Source organism: Moschus berezovskii, chromosome 1 (assembly GCF_049115385.1).
Source record: "Moschus berezovskii isolate FMDL1 chromosome 1, NW_MosBer_1.0, whole genome shotgun sequence".
NCBI lineage: Eukaryota > Metazoa > Chordata > Mammalia > Artiodactyla > Moschidae > Moschus > Moschus berezovskii.
Window position 1 is genome coordinate 72,793,968 of NC_142460.1, and position 17,178 is coordinate 72,811,145.

Below are 17,178 nucleotides of genomic sequence, written 5' to 3' on the forward strand. Positions count from 1 at the left end.
TGAGGGTGAATGCATTCTTAACTTCTTTGCACTCATCATAAAATGCTTCTGCTTTGGGTTGCTCGGAAATTCTGTCCAATTTAATTCAACTCCTTAAAATTTTTAGTATTATACCAAGTATTGTTAGATTTTGAGAATAGAAAATTAAGTCAAGCGTGAGCCTTACTCTCAAGTTCAGTTCAGTTCAGTCGCTCAGTCGTGTCTGACTCTTTGCGATCCCATGAATCACAGCATGCCAGTCCTCCCTGTCCATCACCAACTCCTGGAGTTCACTCAAATTCATGTCCATTGAGTCGGTGATGCCATCCAGCCATCTCATTCTCTGTCGTCCCTGTCTCCTCCCACCCCCAATCCCTCCCAGCATCAGACACTTTTCCAGTGAGTCAACTCGTCGCATGAGGTGGCCAAAGTATTGGAGTTTCAGCTTTAGCATCAGTCCTTCCAATGAACACCCAGGATTGATCTCCTTTAGAATGGACTGGTTGGATCTCCTTGCAGTATAAGGGACTCTCAAGAGTCTTCTCCAGCACCACAGTTTAAAAGCACCAATTCTACAGTGATCAGCTTTCTTCACAGTCCAACTCTCACATCCATACATGACCACGGGAAAAACCATTGCCTTGACTAGACGGACCTTCGTTGGCAAAGTAATGTCTCTGCCTTTTAGTATACTATCTAGGTTGGTCATAACTTTCCTTCCAAGGAGTAAGCGTCTTTTAATTTCATGACTGCAATCAGCATCTGCAGTGATTTTGGAGCCCAAAAAATAAAGTCTGACACTGTTTCCACTGTTTCCCCGTCTATTTCCCATGAAGTGATGGGACCAGATGCCATGATCTTTGTTTTCTGAATGTTGAGCTTCAAGCCAACCTTTTCACTCTCCTCTTTCACTTTCATCAAGAGGCTTTTGAGTTCCTCTTCACTTTCTGCCATAAGGGTGGTGTCATCTGCATATCTGAGGTTATTGATATTTCTCCCGGCAATCTTGATTCCAGCTTGTGCTTCCTCCAGCCCAGCGTTTCTCATGATGTGCTCTGCATATAAGTTAAATAAGCAGGGTTACAGTATACAGCCTTGACGTACTCCTTTTCCTATTTGGAACCAGTCTGTTGTTCCAAGTCCAATTCTAACTGTTGCTTCCTGACCTGCATATAGGTTTCTCAAGAGGCAGGTCAGGTGGTCTGGGATTCCCATCTCTTGAAGAATTTTCCACAGTCTATTGTGATCCACACAGTCAAAGGCTTTGGTATAGTCAATGAAGCAGAAATAGATGTTTTTCTGGAACTCTCTTGCTTTCTCCATGATCCAGAGGATGTTGGCAATTTGATCTCTGGTGCCTCTGTCTTTTCTAAAACCTGCTTGAACATCTGGAAGTTCACGGTTCACATATTGCTGAAGCCTGGCTTGGAGAATTTTGAGCACGACTTTACTAGCGTGTGAGATAAGTGCAATTGTGTGGTAGTTTGAGCATTCTTTGGCATTGCCTTTCTTTGGGATTGGAATGAAGACTGACCTTCCAGTCCTGTGGCCACTGCTGAGTTTTCCAAATTTGCTGGCATATTGAGTGCAGCACTCTCACAGCATCATCTTTCAGGATTTGAAATAGCTCAACTGGAATTCCATCACCTCCACTAGCTTTGTTAGTAGCGATGTTGCTCGACATCAAATAAGAAAGTCAAGCATTTAAACCAATGACTGCAAAAACAGACCTATCTCTAGAGTCTAGAGAAACACAAAGGAAGTAAGAAGCAACTTTGCTTGGGTGGGTAAACAAAGGCAGCACAAAATATAAAACTATCGAATAGATCTTCCCTTAGTTGTACCTATATTGCTTTTCTTCTCTCCACCAGGATTCACTATGCAAGCAACCACAATGAAAACTCATGAGTGTTTTATGAAAATATGTACTATTTTCATAAAATAATATGAAAGAGAACAACAAACTTTTTCTGTGAAGGACCAGTAATTTCTGTGAAATTACTTTACACTTTGAACACAGTCTCCGAGTGAAAGCAGCTGTATACAATATCTAAATGAATGCGTGTGGCTGTGTTCCAACAAATATTTACAAAAATAGGTGAAAGCTAGATTGGGTCTGCATGCCATAGCTTGCCACCTTCTGCACTAAGCAAATCAATACACTGTATGCCTGAACTTCAAATATAAATTACTTATTTCTTCACTGATAAAACAACTAAGGATTTATGCCTATGAAAAAGTTGACTTCTTACTGCAAAATTTAATAAAGACTCAAATTCTTTTGCTGCAGATACTTGAAATCCAAGAGATTTTTCTTTATAGAAACAAAACCTGAACTTCTAAAAACTTTGTTCCTTGTTGAACAAATTGTTCTTTCTTTTGAGGTCATGGAGTATATTAAGAAGTCCTGAAATTTAGGAGGAAGAGTTTCACTGGTCATGTTCTTTTTAAGCTCAGACTTCTGTTTTGAAGGGTTTAGGAATTTGAGCAGATGGAAATGAGTGTGAGCTGTGTGTGGAAGTGCATCTCTGTTCTTGTGTAGCTAATCATGTCTTTATCCCTTAGCAACTAACTCCTTTATAACAGCGCCATGCAGAGAGCTTTTCAGCAAGTCTTTATTGAGACAAGTCCACTTCATCAGTAAACCCTTTGATTTTGAAGGAGACAGAAGCTACCTGTTTGACGCATAATCTGAAATTTCTTTTATCATCATGTCTGAAGAATAAGAACTGGAACTGAGACTGTCCTAACTAGGTGACACGGACAGGAGTGAGGTCAGAGAAGTCAGAACACCATGGCCAGACCACCCTAATTCATGGCTAATCCTGGGATGTTCTTGTCAAAAAAAAAAGTCAATCTGGCATCATCTAGAGTAGAGGTCCCCAACCTCCAGGATCTAATGCCTGATGATCTGAGGTGGCTGCTGCTGCTGCTAAGTCGCTTCAGTCCTGTCCGACTCTGTGCGACCCCATAGACGGCAGCCCACCAGGCTCCCCTCCCTGGGATTCTCCAGGCAAGAACACTGGAGTGGGTTGCCATTTCCTTCTCCAATGTGTGAAAGTGAAAAGTGAAAGTGAAGTCACTCAGTCGTGTCCAACTCTTAGTGACCCCATGGACTGTAGCCCACCAGGCTCCTCCATCCATGGGATTTTCCAGGGAAGAGTACTGGATCTGAGGTGGAGCTGTTATAATAATAACAGAAATGAAGAGCACAATAAATATAATGTGCTTGAATCATCCTGAAATCATCCCCCACCCCAGTCAGTGGAAAAACGGTGTTCCAAGAAACTGGCCCCTGGTGCCAAAAAGGCTGGAGACCACTGATCTACAGGCACTAAAATTCAGGTGAGTCAGAGGCCAGTAATAAGTAGTACAAGCTTTTTTTCAACTGTTGTTTTTAAAAACATAGTAATTACCACTGAATGCAAAGTGCATCTTGCTAAAAAGAAATATTATTCTGATGCTTTAGCAAAGGTAATGCTTTTATTTTATTATGAGCTGCCCACTTGTACTTCCTAGGCTATGATTCATCTGAACAGTTTTTCAGTTAAAGAACATTTTATTCTAGAATGAAAAAAAAAACAAAAACTAAATGCCCCACACTGGTATGGGGTTAACATAAACACAGAATGACAGGCAGTTAAATTTAAAACCAGAATAATGACATAATCTTACAGTATATCAATGTTGCTATATGATATCTTATGTACAGTGTTTTGGTTTCCATGACCATAATTTCAGAGGCCATATGATGATGAATCATGGTCCTGTTTACAGTGCTAACATTTTGTTCTCCCTTGTAGCTATGACAGGAGTCTGAAGAGATTTTCAGCTCATTCTAATTTTCTTCCATGAAGCTGCTACTTACTGTCCAAGACTGATGCTCTCTGCAGAAGGTATCCTGGGTAGCTGGGGGTTTCAGGATCTTAAAAGTGTCTCCTAACCAGAGTGCAAGGACCTAAAAGCCCTTAATTAAGTTTCTAATCACAAGCAAGATGGTCTTGCATTAAGGGCCCTTTGAGAGTAGCAGCAATCGTGTCATTGTGTCTCCGTCACCGTATCAAATAGGATTCTTATTTTAGCACTGAAAGCAATTCTTTCCTTGTAGAGAGTGAAGAGAAACTCTCAACAGTCAGTTTGAAGAACAGAACACAGTAGAACAAAACACATTTCCTTTTCTCTCCCACAAGGCTGTGGATTCGACTTTATTTGACAATTACATAGCGAATGCTAATTTACAAATGTTGGGCTGTTTAATCTTCGTAGCAACCTTGTGACATAGTTACTATTGTTATCTCCAATTTACAGAGGAGAAAAGGACACACTGAGTGCTTAAGGCCGGTAGATAGCAAGCCCAGATTCAAGTGCAGGTCCCTCAGCTCCATCACTCAGTAACAGCCAGCTACTTTCTTCTCTTCGTGGAGGTCGCCACTGGAGAGAAACTTTTGATGAATAATGTGCCAAACAAACAGCACTAGAGGCAGGACATTTTAGACATACTTAAAATACTCCATAAATTTTTATTTTTAATTCTTTCTGCCCGTACAGAATTTATGCTTAATAAAAGAGAAAACAGCTCTGCATGTCTGAGATCCTCACAGCTGGTTGCCAAGGATGGTCTCTTCTTATTCCATCATATTGTTGGTCTGTTCAGTTTAGCTTTTGCCCTGGGTTTTTCATTTTTAACCGAGTATTATTAGTAATAGTCTATTAACAATGCTGCGATGGGTCTTGTGGCATTCCACTTTTCCAGCTTCAGCTCTGACTCAGCTAGGACAAACTGAAATTTTGTGCAGGGAGTGGAGGTCCCACTCGAGTGGATGGTTAAATCCGATAGATATCCAAGCCTTTCTATGAAGAAAACAACAGTCTCCCAAGAAGATCATGCAGGACACTCGGTAATAAAAGGAAATGCATACAAATACCACCTTAGTGCTTGCCGCCCGGCTGGTTTAGCAATGGTCCAGCCGGTGGAGTGTGGCTGAGGCAACAGTTCTTGTTATAGTCCTCGTCCCAGCCCACAGGGCACCCAAAGCACTCAGCCGGCCACTCAGTGGATTCTTGGGGAAGCAAGGGAATTATGGAGCTGGTAAATGTGAAATATTCAGGGGAAGTAAATGCAAAGGTTTATAACTTCTAGGTTTATAAAGCTATGAATTACTGACTAACGTATTCAAATAATTCCAAAAATTTTTAAAAAAGAAAGTAATCAAATAAAACAAAAAACTCTGCTTATATAATTTGAATATAGATAATCCATACTAGGTTTCATATTTTGCTTTAATATACATAGATTTATCTTTATTAATAATTTTATTTTAAAGTTTTTGAATATACTTTCATCAAGTTCACCAATAAGAAATTGTTTTTCAATTTATCAATTTCATATTTTGTAATTATGAAACTATAATTATCAGTATATGATTTCACTCTCAAAATTTCATATGGTCATCCTATGTGAGGAGGAAATTCATTACACTATGAGGCAGTCCCTCCTCTTCATGGATGTTGTTCAATTGCCAAGTCATGTCTGATTCTTCACGACCCCATGGACTGCAGCACGCCAGGCTTCAGCCAGCACCAGGCTTCCCTGTCCCTCACCATCTCCCAGAGTTTGTCCAAGTTCATGTGCATAGAAGCTTCATATTCAGAAGCTCCAATTCCTAGAAAGTTCTTCCTACAAGTTTATTCAATATCTACTTCCTGGTAAACTTGTCTGAGTTTAGTTCTGCCTTCTGTACCTACACAAATTAAATTCCAAGACCTCTTCTCTAAGAGAAATATTTGAGAATATTATTTTCTGGTTCCTGTCCACCCAAGGAGGTTTTATAAAGTTTACAATTTCAGTACATCTACGTTTTCCTAGCTTTGTCTTGTAAGAGTTTTTAGAATGCTCATGCCAGTCATTTAACAAGTAAACATTTGCTCCTAAACAAAAAAGACAGCAAGAGGTATTTCTTTTTAAAAAACTATCTATCTTTTCTTTGGTGGTGCTGTTCTTGGCCTCATTTCTTCTCTCTAGTATTTATTTCTTATGGAGACACTGAAATACTTAAGCTAAACAAGAAAAAAAAAAGGTGGGTGGGGATAGAAATGTTCTTTTGAGAAAAAAAGAAATAATGACAAGATACAAAATCAGATTTCAATATGCCACATACAAAGTTGGCATAGGATCTTAAAATGGTATAAGCTTTCAGTTTAGGTCTACTTCATAGGGTTTTTTGAGGATTATATAAAATAATATAAGAAAAATAGAATGAATTGGAAGTACTATGTAAGCATTAGCAATTATTATAATAATGCATCATTTTTAGATCTTGTTTTATATATCACTGCCTGACCAGGAAATAAAAAGAAAAAAATAAACTATTAGAAATATAAGGGGAAATATACTCATATATTCTATGACAATAAATTAGAAAATCCAGATCAAACATATCATATACTAGAAAAACAAACACTGCCAAACTGCTTCAAGAGGAGGTAGGAAATTTGAATAGATTCTTAGACCCACACACGGATGCACTGCTCAACACAGTAAATACCCACACACAGACTAATTTACAGAGTTACTAGATAGAGACGTTTAGTACATTCTTGTGGAGGCACTGAATAAATCAAACAGGTATGAAAAAAGTGCTTTGGCCACCTGATACGAAGAGCTGACTCATTTGAAAAGACCCTGATGCTGGGAAAAATTGAAGACAGGAGAAGAAGGGGACGACATAAAATGAGATGGTTGGATGGCATCACCAACTCAATGGACATGAGTTTGAGTAGGCTGCAGGAGTTGGTGATGGACAAGGAAGCCTGGAGTGCTACAGTCCATGGGGTCACAAAGAGTCGGACACGACTGAGTGACTGAACTGAACTGAAGAAAAATGTGAGAAGATTTTCATCCCAAAAAGGCAATGGGACTAGATAATTTTGGAGAAAAACTCTATCAAACATTTCTGAAACAAGGAATTTCTGTTTGTGTTAAGCTAGCCTAGTGAAACTTGAAAGAGTGTCTATGAATACAGATGGCAAAATCCTAAATACAGTGTTAAAAAAACTATTCCAGAAGTGTAATAAAGAAGTACAAAAGCAAGTTTGTTTCATATCAGGAACAGCAGAGCAGTTCAATATTGTTGTTGTATGCTTGCTAATTCACGTGCGACTCTTTAGAGACCCCAAGGAGTATAGCCCACCACCCTCAGTCCACAGGATTTCCCAGGCAAGAATACTGGAGTGGGTTGCCATTTCCTTCTCCAGGGTATCTTCCCAACCCTGGGATCGAACCTACGTCTCCTGCATTGGCAGGCAGATTTTTTTTTACCAATGAGCCACCAGGGAAGCCCATTCAATATTAAGACATTTATTAAAGTAGAAAAATCATATCATATCCAGAGACGTAGAAAAGGCAACCATAGTCCCGATAAAAATCTCAGATAGGGCTTTCCTGGTGGCTCAGAGGTAAAGAATCCACCTGCCAATGCAGGAGACACCAATTCAATCCCTGGCCCAGGAGGATCTCACATGCCTCAGGCAACTAAGCCCATGTGCCACAAATATTGAGCCTATGCTGTAGAGCCAGGGATCCACAACTACTGAAGCCCGAGTGTCTTAAAGCCCCGGCTCAGCAACAAGAGAAGCCACTGCAAAGAAAAGCCCACATACTGCAGGGAGAGAGTAGTCCCCACTCACAGCAACCAGAGAAGGCCTGTGTAACAGTGGAGAGCCAGCACAGACAAATTAATTAATTAAATTTAAAAACCTCAGATAATTGGCAAAATCCAACCATATTCCTTATAAAAAGTCTCTTAGAAAATGGGAATTGAAGAACATTTTTGTAATATTATATTTTAAATATTTATCAGAAGCTATAGTAAATATAATTTGAACTGGAACTTCATTTTCTGAAGGACAAAAACAACACATGGATGCCCTCTTGTTATTTTAAATAGTTATCTATTTAGACTGAAAACCTCTCCAAGGTTGGGACAAGACTTAATTCATATTTATATCACCACAAGTTTATTATCACTTTTAAAGTATTTCATAGATGATATTCTTATACCCCAGAATCTTTTAGTGGATTCAAATCTCAAATTACTCAATCGGCAAAAAACTGAAATGAATAAGTAAAAATTATAATCTTCCTGTGACTTTATGAGCAAAAAATCCTTAGCAACCCCAGTCCCTGATAAAATGAGAACCATGTATTACATAATTTCTATTATCAGATGAGGGCTTCCCAGCTGGTGCTAGTGGTAAAGAATCCACCTACCAAGTAGGAGACATAAGAGACACAGGTTCCATCTCTGGGTCGGGAAGATCCCCTGGAGTAAGAAGTGGTACCTCAATCCATGGGCAGAGTAGCCTGGTGGGCTACAACCCACAGGGCTGCAAAGAATCAGACACAACCGAGCACATGGTCAGGGGAAACTTTTAGGCGGTCATTCATTCTACCTTCTATAAATAGCACTACCTGATCACTTATCAGAAAGTCTGAACAGCTCTCCAGATGCAATCACTGATTGGCCCATCCGCACTGAAATCTCTCACCCGTGGTGGAACCTGCTACTGTTTGTTTCTGTCTTCTCTTGTCACTTTCTGTTTGAATCTGTAGGACAAGTTAAGGAAGAGGAGGGTCATGAACTGGAGAGCAAGGCCTCAAGTCATCCCTAAGAACCGCCAAGTCCAGTAGTTCTTGACAGATCAAATTCCTTGGACAGTCTTTGACCTGTGGCACCTTTTCAACATCTTATTAGGATCTTCCTCAGTTTGCTCTTTGTATCCCTGAGAAGTGCTTCATTTGGTTTTGTCTACCTAGAGACGGAGGGGTCACTGGACCCCAGCTGGTGACAAATACTCTTGTCAGTTTCCAGAGGTTAGAGGTTTGCATAACCATCATTTTTGGTAATTATTGCAATTCTAATGGGACCTTCTCCATCAGTTTGCCTGCCTGGCTGAGTGCATCCTTGATTTCTATTTTCTTTCATATGCATTTTTCTGTACCTGGCATAATTCTATTACTAACACCCAGTGGCCACTTTGGGAAATTTTAACAAGAATAAGGTTATTCATTTGAAAAGTACATTCAAAAAAAGGGAACCAACACTTACAAGATTCTGTTTTGTCAACATAAAAGAGAGATCACTTTGATAACAAAGGAGAAATCCTCCTTTTTATTTTTGTGCTTCAGTGATCAAAATATATTGGAGCTTTAAATTGTACATTTGATAGAATTGTCAAAGGCTTGAGTTGCTGCTTTTTTTATTTTTATTGAAACATAGTTGATTTACAATGTTGTGTTATTTTCATGTATACAGCAGAGTGATTCAGTTTTGAGGTTATATTCTAGATACTGAGTATAGTTCTCTGTACTATACAGTAGGGCCTTGTTGGTAATCTATTTTATATATAGTAGTTTGTATCTGCTAATCCCAAACTCTGTTTATTCCTCCCTACCTCTTTCCTCTTTGGTAGCTGTAAATTTGCTTTCTATGTCTATGAATCTGTTTCTGTTTTATAAACAAGTTCATTTGTATCATTTTTTTATGATTCCACATGTAAGTGATATGGTATATTTGTCTTTCTCTGACTTATTTCACTTAGTATGATAATATTTACATTATCAAATAATACCCAGGCCTATCCATGTTGCTGCAAATGACATTATTTCATTCTTTTTATGGCTGTAATATTCCATTTTATATATATATATCTCTTTATCCATTCAATCTGTTGATGGACATTTAGTTTGTTTCCATGTCTTCGCTCTTGTAAATTGTGCTGCTATGAACACTGGGGTGCCAAGTATCTTTTGGATTTATAGCTTTCTCCAGATAAATGCTTAGGAATGAGATTCCTGGATCGCATGGTACTCTTTATACCGGCATAGTCGATCTGCCTCTCTCTCTCTCTCAGCCTGTCTCTGCCTCTCTCTCCTTATCCTGATCCTGTTTGTGTTGGGGGGCTGGGGAGGGGGCGGGTATATGCACACTCATGCTAGCCTGAGAGTGTTTAAGGGTGAAGATGGGTTTTCCCATATCTAAGCCTACTCCCTCCTTGTAGAGAGGAGGTAATTAGACTTTTTCAATGATAATTTTATATGTGATTCACTTTCACTTTTCACTTTCATGCACTGGAGAAGGAAATGGCAACCCACTCCAGTGTTCTTGCCTGGAGAATCCCAGGGATGGGGGAGCCTGGTGGGCTGCCATCTATGGGGTTGCACAGAGTTGGACACGACTGAAGCGAATTAGCAGCAGCAGCAGCAAAGTCAGCTATTTTTTCCTTTTTCCTTTTTTCTCCTTTCCCCTACTGTTGTGAAACCTTAGAGATTAATTGATCATTAAAATATTGTTTGATACTAATTTACTCACTCAAGAAGTATCTGCTCTAGGTAGTCAAGAATTTTTTAAAAAAGAGAGAGAAAATGTTAACTGTGTTTCTTTTGTATGTTTTCCAAGCTAAAACGGTAACTCAGAAGAAACGGCTTAACCATGAATTTGGTTAATCACCTTTGACCCTAGGTAGAAGAAAAGCTAGACACACAGAGCTTTTGAAATTAATTCAATGGTCTTAAAATATACTTGATAAATAGATAAGCTTTGAATAAATTAGTGATGCAATTAATTCTTTTTTTTAAAGCCACGCAGCTTGTAGGATCTTAGCTCCCCAACCAGGGGTGGAACCCATGCTCCCGTAGTGAAAGTGTGGAGTCCTAGTCATTGGACCAGCAAGGAATTCATTCTGTAGAGTGATGTAATTCTAACCTAAAAATAACTCCACATCTTTTCCCTGGTTTTATCCACATCTTTTTGCTATTTTTTATGTAAAAAAATAATGTTTGCACAATATTTAATTAGTATAAGATTTGGGTTTAATTTGTAGTGATTACTATTTAAAATTTTTTTCCCATTAGTTCTATGTGTCTTGGGACACATAATTTTTTTCAGAGGACTGGAAAAGATCCTGATGCTGGGAAAGATTGAGGCAGGAGGCGAAGGGGACGACAGAGGATGAGATGGTTGGATGGCATCACCGACTCAATGGACATGGGTTTGGGTGGACTCCGGGAGTTGGTGATGGACAGGGAGGCCTGGCGTGCTGTAGTTCATGGGGTCACAAAGAGTCGGACATGACTGAGTGACTGAACTGACTAAACTGAATAAAGAAATTGAACTGACAGATTTTTTTTAAGTGTTTAGCCTTATGAACTTTTCTAATGCTAATCTAAATCATAGGAGATTCTGATTTAAATTGTTTTTTCCAGAGCTTAAGCCTAAGATTTTAGACTAATGTTAAATTGTGCTATGTAATAAATAATCTTTGGATTCTTGGAGAATTTCTCAATAAGAAAAATATAACGCTTTGCATAGTTTTTAAATATTCATTTACTTATTTATTTATTTGGTTGGACTGGTTCTTAGTAGTGGCACAAGGATCTTTGTTGCTCCGTGCAGAATCTTTAGTTTCAGCTCTTGGGCTTAGCTGTCCAGGGCATGTGGGATCTTAGTTTCCCAACCAGGGATTGAATCCACATCCCCGACGTTACAAGGTAGATTCTTAACCAGGAGGCCACCAGGGAATTCTCCACACATGTACAGATTCTTGTAAGTGCCACACAAAAGGATATAGGGCAATTCCAAAACTCCCCCCAAATCCCTTCTTACTATTGAGGAGGTAGTCACTCCCGCCTCACATGTAAGCTTTGTTAATTGCTATTACTCTGTCCCAATAGTTTCGTCCTTTTCAGAATGTCATATAAATTTAAATTTAAAGATTGGCTCCTTTCAGTTCAGTTCAGTTCAGTCGCTCAGTCGTGTCCGACTCTCCGCGACCCCATGAATCACAGCACGCCAGGCCTCCCTGTCCATCACCAACTCCCGGAGTTCACTCAAACTCATGTCCATCGAGTCGGTGATGCCATCCAGCCATCTCATTCTCGGTCGTCCTTAGCTTAATATAAAACATACAACCACATTGTTATGTGTGTCAGTAGTCCATTTCTTTTTACAGTTGCAATGTATTCCAAGGTTTGTTTATCCTTTCACCCACTGAAGAAAATTTAGTTTGTTTCTCCTTTGGGGCAATTATGGATAATACTCTTATAAACATTCACATCCATGCTTTTGTGTGAACATAAGTTCATTTTCTTTAAAGTCAGTACTTAGGAATCAGAAGTGATAGGGATATGTTTAACTGCCAAACTTTTCCAGAAGAACCATTCCAGTCTTTATTACCACCAGATATGTTAGGCATGGGCTTCCCAGTTGGCACTGGTGGTAAAGAACCTACCCATCAATGCAGGAGACATAAGAGATGTGGGTATGATTCCTGACTCAGGAAGATCCCCTGAAGGAGGGTATGGCAACGAACTCCAGTATTCTTGCCTGGAGAATCATGGACAGAGGAGCCCGGAGGGCTACAGTCCACAGGGTCGCAAAGAGTCGGACATGACTGAAGCAACTTAGCATGCATGCATTTTAGTTTTAGGTCACTGCTAATTGTTTTTGCAGATGCCCATTGCTGTATTACAAAAGGTCCATCTTCCTTTTAGTTTATGAGGAGATTTTATCATGAATTGACATTAAATTTCTCAAGTAACTCCTCTGCATCAATTGATAGACATTAAATTTCTCAAGTAACTCCTCTGCATCAATTGATATGACCATGTGACTTTTCTTAAGTCTGTTAGTACGGTGAGTTAACATTGATTTTTAGATAGTGAACCAACCTTGCATTCCCAAGATAAACTCCATTTGATCATTATGTATTGTTCTTTTTTATGCTGAATTTAATTTACTGCATTTTGTTGAGGATTTTCTCATCTATGTTTATGAGAGATACTGATGTATAGTTTTATTTTCTTGTACTACTATTGATTGTCTGGGTATGGTATCAAAGTAATGCTAGGTACATAAAACAAGTTGGGAGGTGGTCCTTATTTTGTGGAAGGACTTATGCAAAATTGGTGTTATTTCTTTCAAAAACATTTGTATAATTTACTAATGAAATCATCTGGGCCTGGAGTTTTTCTCTTTTGGACTATCTTTAACAGCGAATTCAATTTCTCAAATAGATATGGGACTCTTCGGGCTCTCTATCTTTTTGCTGTGTTTTTCAAGAAATCAGTCTATTTCATCTAAGCTATCAAATTTATGTGCATAGAGTTGCTCATAGCAATCCCTTAATTTTCTTTTAATGCATGTTAGACCGCAGTGATACTTTTTTACTAATAGTATTTTGTGCCTTCTTTCTTTGGCTCTTCATCAGTCTTGCTAGAGTGTGTCAATTTATTAATCATGTCAAGGAAATATCTTTTAGCACTTATTGGTTTCCCTCAATTGTTTTTTATTTTTTTGCTTATTTCCAGTTTCTTGATCTGTGTTCCTCTCTTTATCATTTCCTTCTTTCTGCTTGTTTTTGGTATAGTTTGCACTAATCCTGTAGTTTATTAATGTGACTCTTATCTGTTTGAGACAATTTTCTTTTGTCACTATCAGCTCTGAGTGCTACAAATTTCCCTCTGAGGACTGCTTTAACTGTATCTCATAAATTTTAATAATTCCAATCTCTATTTGTTCAGAATATTTTCTGATTTCCCTTGAGACTTCCTTTTTGATCCATATTTTCTATAGGATTATGCTAATTTACAAATATTTACAAAATTTCCAAGTAATTTTCTGTTTTTCATTTTTATTTCCTTTATAATTAGATAATATCAGTTGCATTATTTCGTTTAATATAATAAGTTTCTTGTGATTCATAACATGAACCATCTTGGTGAGTTATCTATGGGTTTTCCTGGTGGCTCAACTGGTAAAGAATCTGCCTGCAATGCAGGAGACCTAGGTTCAATCCCTGGGTTGGGAAGATGCCCTGGAGAAGGGAATGGCTACCCATTCCAGTATTAGGGCTGGGAGAAATCCATGGACTGTATAGTCCATGGGGTCATAAAGAGTTATCTATGTGCTCTTGAAAAAAAATAAATACCTGTTGTTGAATAGAGTGCTTTATAAATGACAATCAGATAAGTTGGTTGATAAAATTATTCAAGTCTTTGAAATCCATGGTGATTTTGTATATACTTTTAAAATAATTATAAAGAGAAGAATATTAAAGTCTGTAAGTATAATTCTGGACTTGTCTATATTTCCTTTTACTTCTATCAGCATTTGTATCACTTTAAGCAGAGTTTTTTTAAGCTCTGTTGTTAATGCATACACTTTTTAAATCTTAATGTTTCATTGGCAAGTTGAGCCTTTAATAATTGTGTTAAGTCCCTCTTTGAAAGTGAAGGTGGAAGTTGCTCAGTCGTGTCCAACTCTTTGTGACCCCATGGACTACAGAGTCCATGGAATTCTCCAGGCCAGAATACTGGAGTCCCTCTTTATTCCCAGTAATTTTCCATGTTCTGAAGTTTCTTTTGTCTGATAATTAAAATAGGCACTCCAGCTTCTTTTTATTCTTTAGTATTTTCATGGTATATCATTTTTCAGGCTTCTATTTTTAACCTATCTATATCATTATACTTTAAGTGGGTTTCTTGTAGATAGCAAATAATTGTGTATTTTTTTTCTTATTGACAATATCTGTTTTTTTTAATTAAAAGAACATTTACATTTGGATTTAAGTCTACAATATTACTATTAGTTTGTCTATTAGTCCCTTTGTCTTTTGTTCCAGTTTTCCCTTTTTTCTACTCTTTTGAATTTCAAGTATTTTTTAGTAAACCATTTTAATTATTGGCTTTTTATTTATTATGCCTTCTCATATTTTTTCCACTGGTTGCTCTAAAGGATTACAATATACATGCTTCACTTTTCACAATTCATTAACTTAAAATATAAACTTAATGTTTTGCCATATCAAAAAAAAAAAAGAAACTTTGCAACAAACACATGTCCTTTTATCCACTCCCATGTTGCACATGCGGAATACATTACATCTGATACACAGAAAGAAGTACACAGAAAATTTTATCTCACAATGTTAATTTTTCATTTCAAAAGCCATTATATTCTAATGGGAGATTTTACTTTGCGAGTTACCCAGCTTCATTTGGTACCATTTCTTTGTTACAAATCAGACAAAACACAGTCCTTTTTATAATCTTTGCTAACTGAACTCAACAACCAAGCAACTTATTTAGAAGGCAAAACCACAATAGACCAGACAGAAATCTAAAGTTTCTAATATGTCAAACCTAGAAATGTTCATTTTTCTGTAGAAAAAATAAATCTACAGAGGAGTTAGTCTTCACAATCCAGCTTTTATAGAAATAGAGCATAGAAAAATCCAGAGAATCAAGGGGTACATTGAGGGGCTACCTTGCTTTTACAGACCTTATAAGAAAGGTGTTCAGTTCAGTTCAGTTCAGTTCAGTCGCTCAGTCATGTCCGACTCTTTGTGACCCCATGAATCACTGCACGCCAGGCCTCCCTGTCCATCACCAACTCCCGGAGTTCACTCAAACGGCCAGGACATTAAAAGACACTTACTCCTTGGAAGGAAAGTTATGACCAACCTAGATAGCATATTAAAAAGCAGAGACATTACTTTGCCAACCAAGGTCCGCCCAGTCAAGGCTATGGTTTTTCCCATGGTCATGTATGGATGTGAGAGTTGGACTGTGAAGAAGGCCTAATGCCGAAGAATTGATGCCTTTGAACTGTGGTGCTGGAGAAGACTCTTGAGCCTGCAAGGAGATCCAACCAGTCCATTCTAAAGGAGATCAGTCCTGGGTGTTCATTGGAAGGACTGATGCTAAAGCTGAAACTCCAATACTTTGGCCACCTCATGCGAAGAGTTGACTCACTGGAAAAGAGTCTGCTGCTGGGATGGATTGGGGGCAGGAGGAAACGGGAACAACAGAGAATGAGATGGCTGGATGGCATCACCGACTCGATGGACATGAGTTTGAGTGAACTCCGGGAGTTAGTGATGGACAGGGAGGCCTGGCGTGCTGTGGTTCATGGGGTCACAAAGAGTCGGACACGACTGAGCGACTGAACTGAACTGAACTGAACTGAACAGTTAAGCTAAATCCTCATCCCAGTCCAATTTACAGATTGCAATCAATAGTCTTTTGAGATTTAAATCCAATTCTACTTGTTAGGAACCACACAATGATCTGCTTTCACTGGAAATACTCATATGTGGATGTCAAATAGAATTGGCCTGGTACCAGGTAATGGGGTGGGTGTCATGCCTTTTCTACTTGATTTCAATATATGAGTATTTGAAGCACAAAAGACTATTGACTGTAATCAGAAATTTATAAATTGAACAGGGATCAGTAACGTCAGTAAACTGATGACAGCCTTCAAAATAGTTCTTAATATCATCCTGAGTTCATTTTGACCTATCAATTTCCCTTCTAAGAAAAACAGACATTTAGACAATTTAATTCAAAAAGGAGAAATTCTGGGCTTCAATTTAGATTTAAAAAATAGCCACCAAAGGAATATTTTAGACTGCTTTTTTGCTATTTCACACTTAACATGAGGCTTGAAAAGTAGGCAGAATTCTATAGGCAATGGTACAGAGAATAGCAGAATGACAATATTACTGAAGCAATTCCTCACCCAAGGGGTTCATAAATTTGGACAGGTGGTTCAAACTAGAGATCTTTCAAAGTGGAACATGTGTAAAACATTCTTTTCAGATGGGACTTAGGGGAAAATGTTGTGCTTACATAACTATAAACTTCTGGATCTTTACAAGTACTATACTAAAATTATCTGGGAAGCAAACATCTAAATCATAAAATTATGCAATTTGGCTAATATCCTCATATCTGGTTGTGTGGCCTCGTCAGGCTGAGACAAGTATTCTCTTATTTTAATTTGGTCACTCTTGGCTCCTGCCTTAGAAGTAATTGCTTGTTTCACAATTATATCACAGTCTTCCTCTTAGTAATTGTCTATGTTGCAACTCTCAAAAGTATGAATTCTGAAATCTTAAATTCTGCTGTGCAGATGCTATTTCATCATGTTCCAAACATGATCCTTCAGCAAAATGAACAAGCAAATCTGTCCCTAATAGAGATTGAATGACTACGCTCAGAAACTCTTCATATGACCCCAATACATCAATTACCAATATACACCCTGATTTGTCACATCCCTAGGTAGTAATGGTCTATCCTATAGCCTTGGCTGGAGAAAGGCCAACAGGAATCAGGAGAACTAAAAGCAACATAAT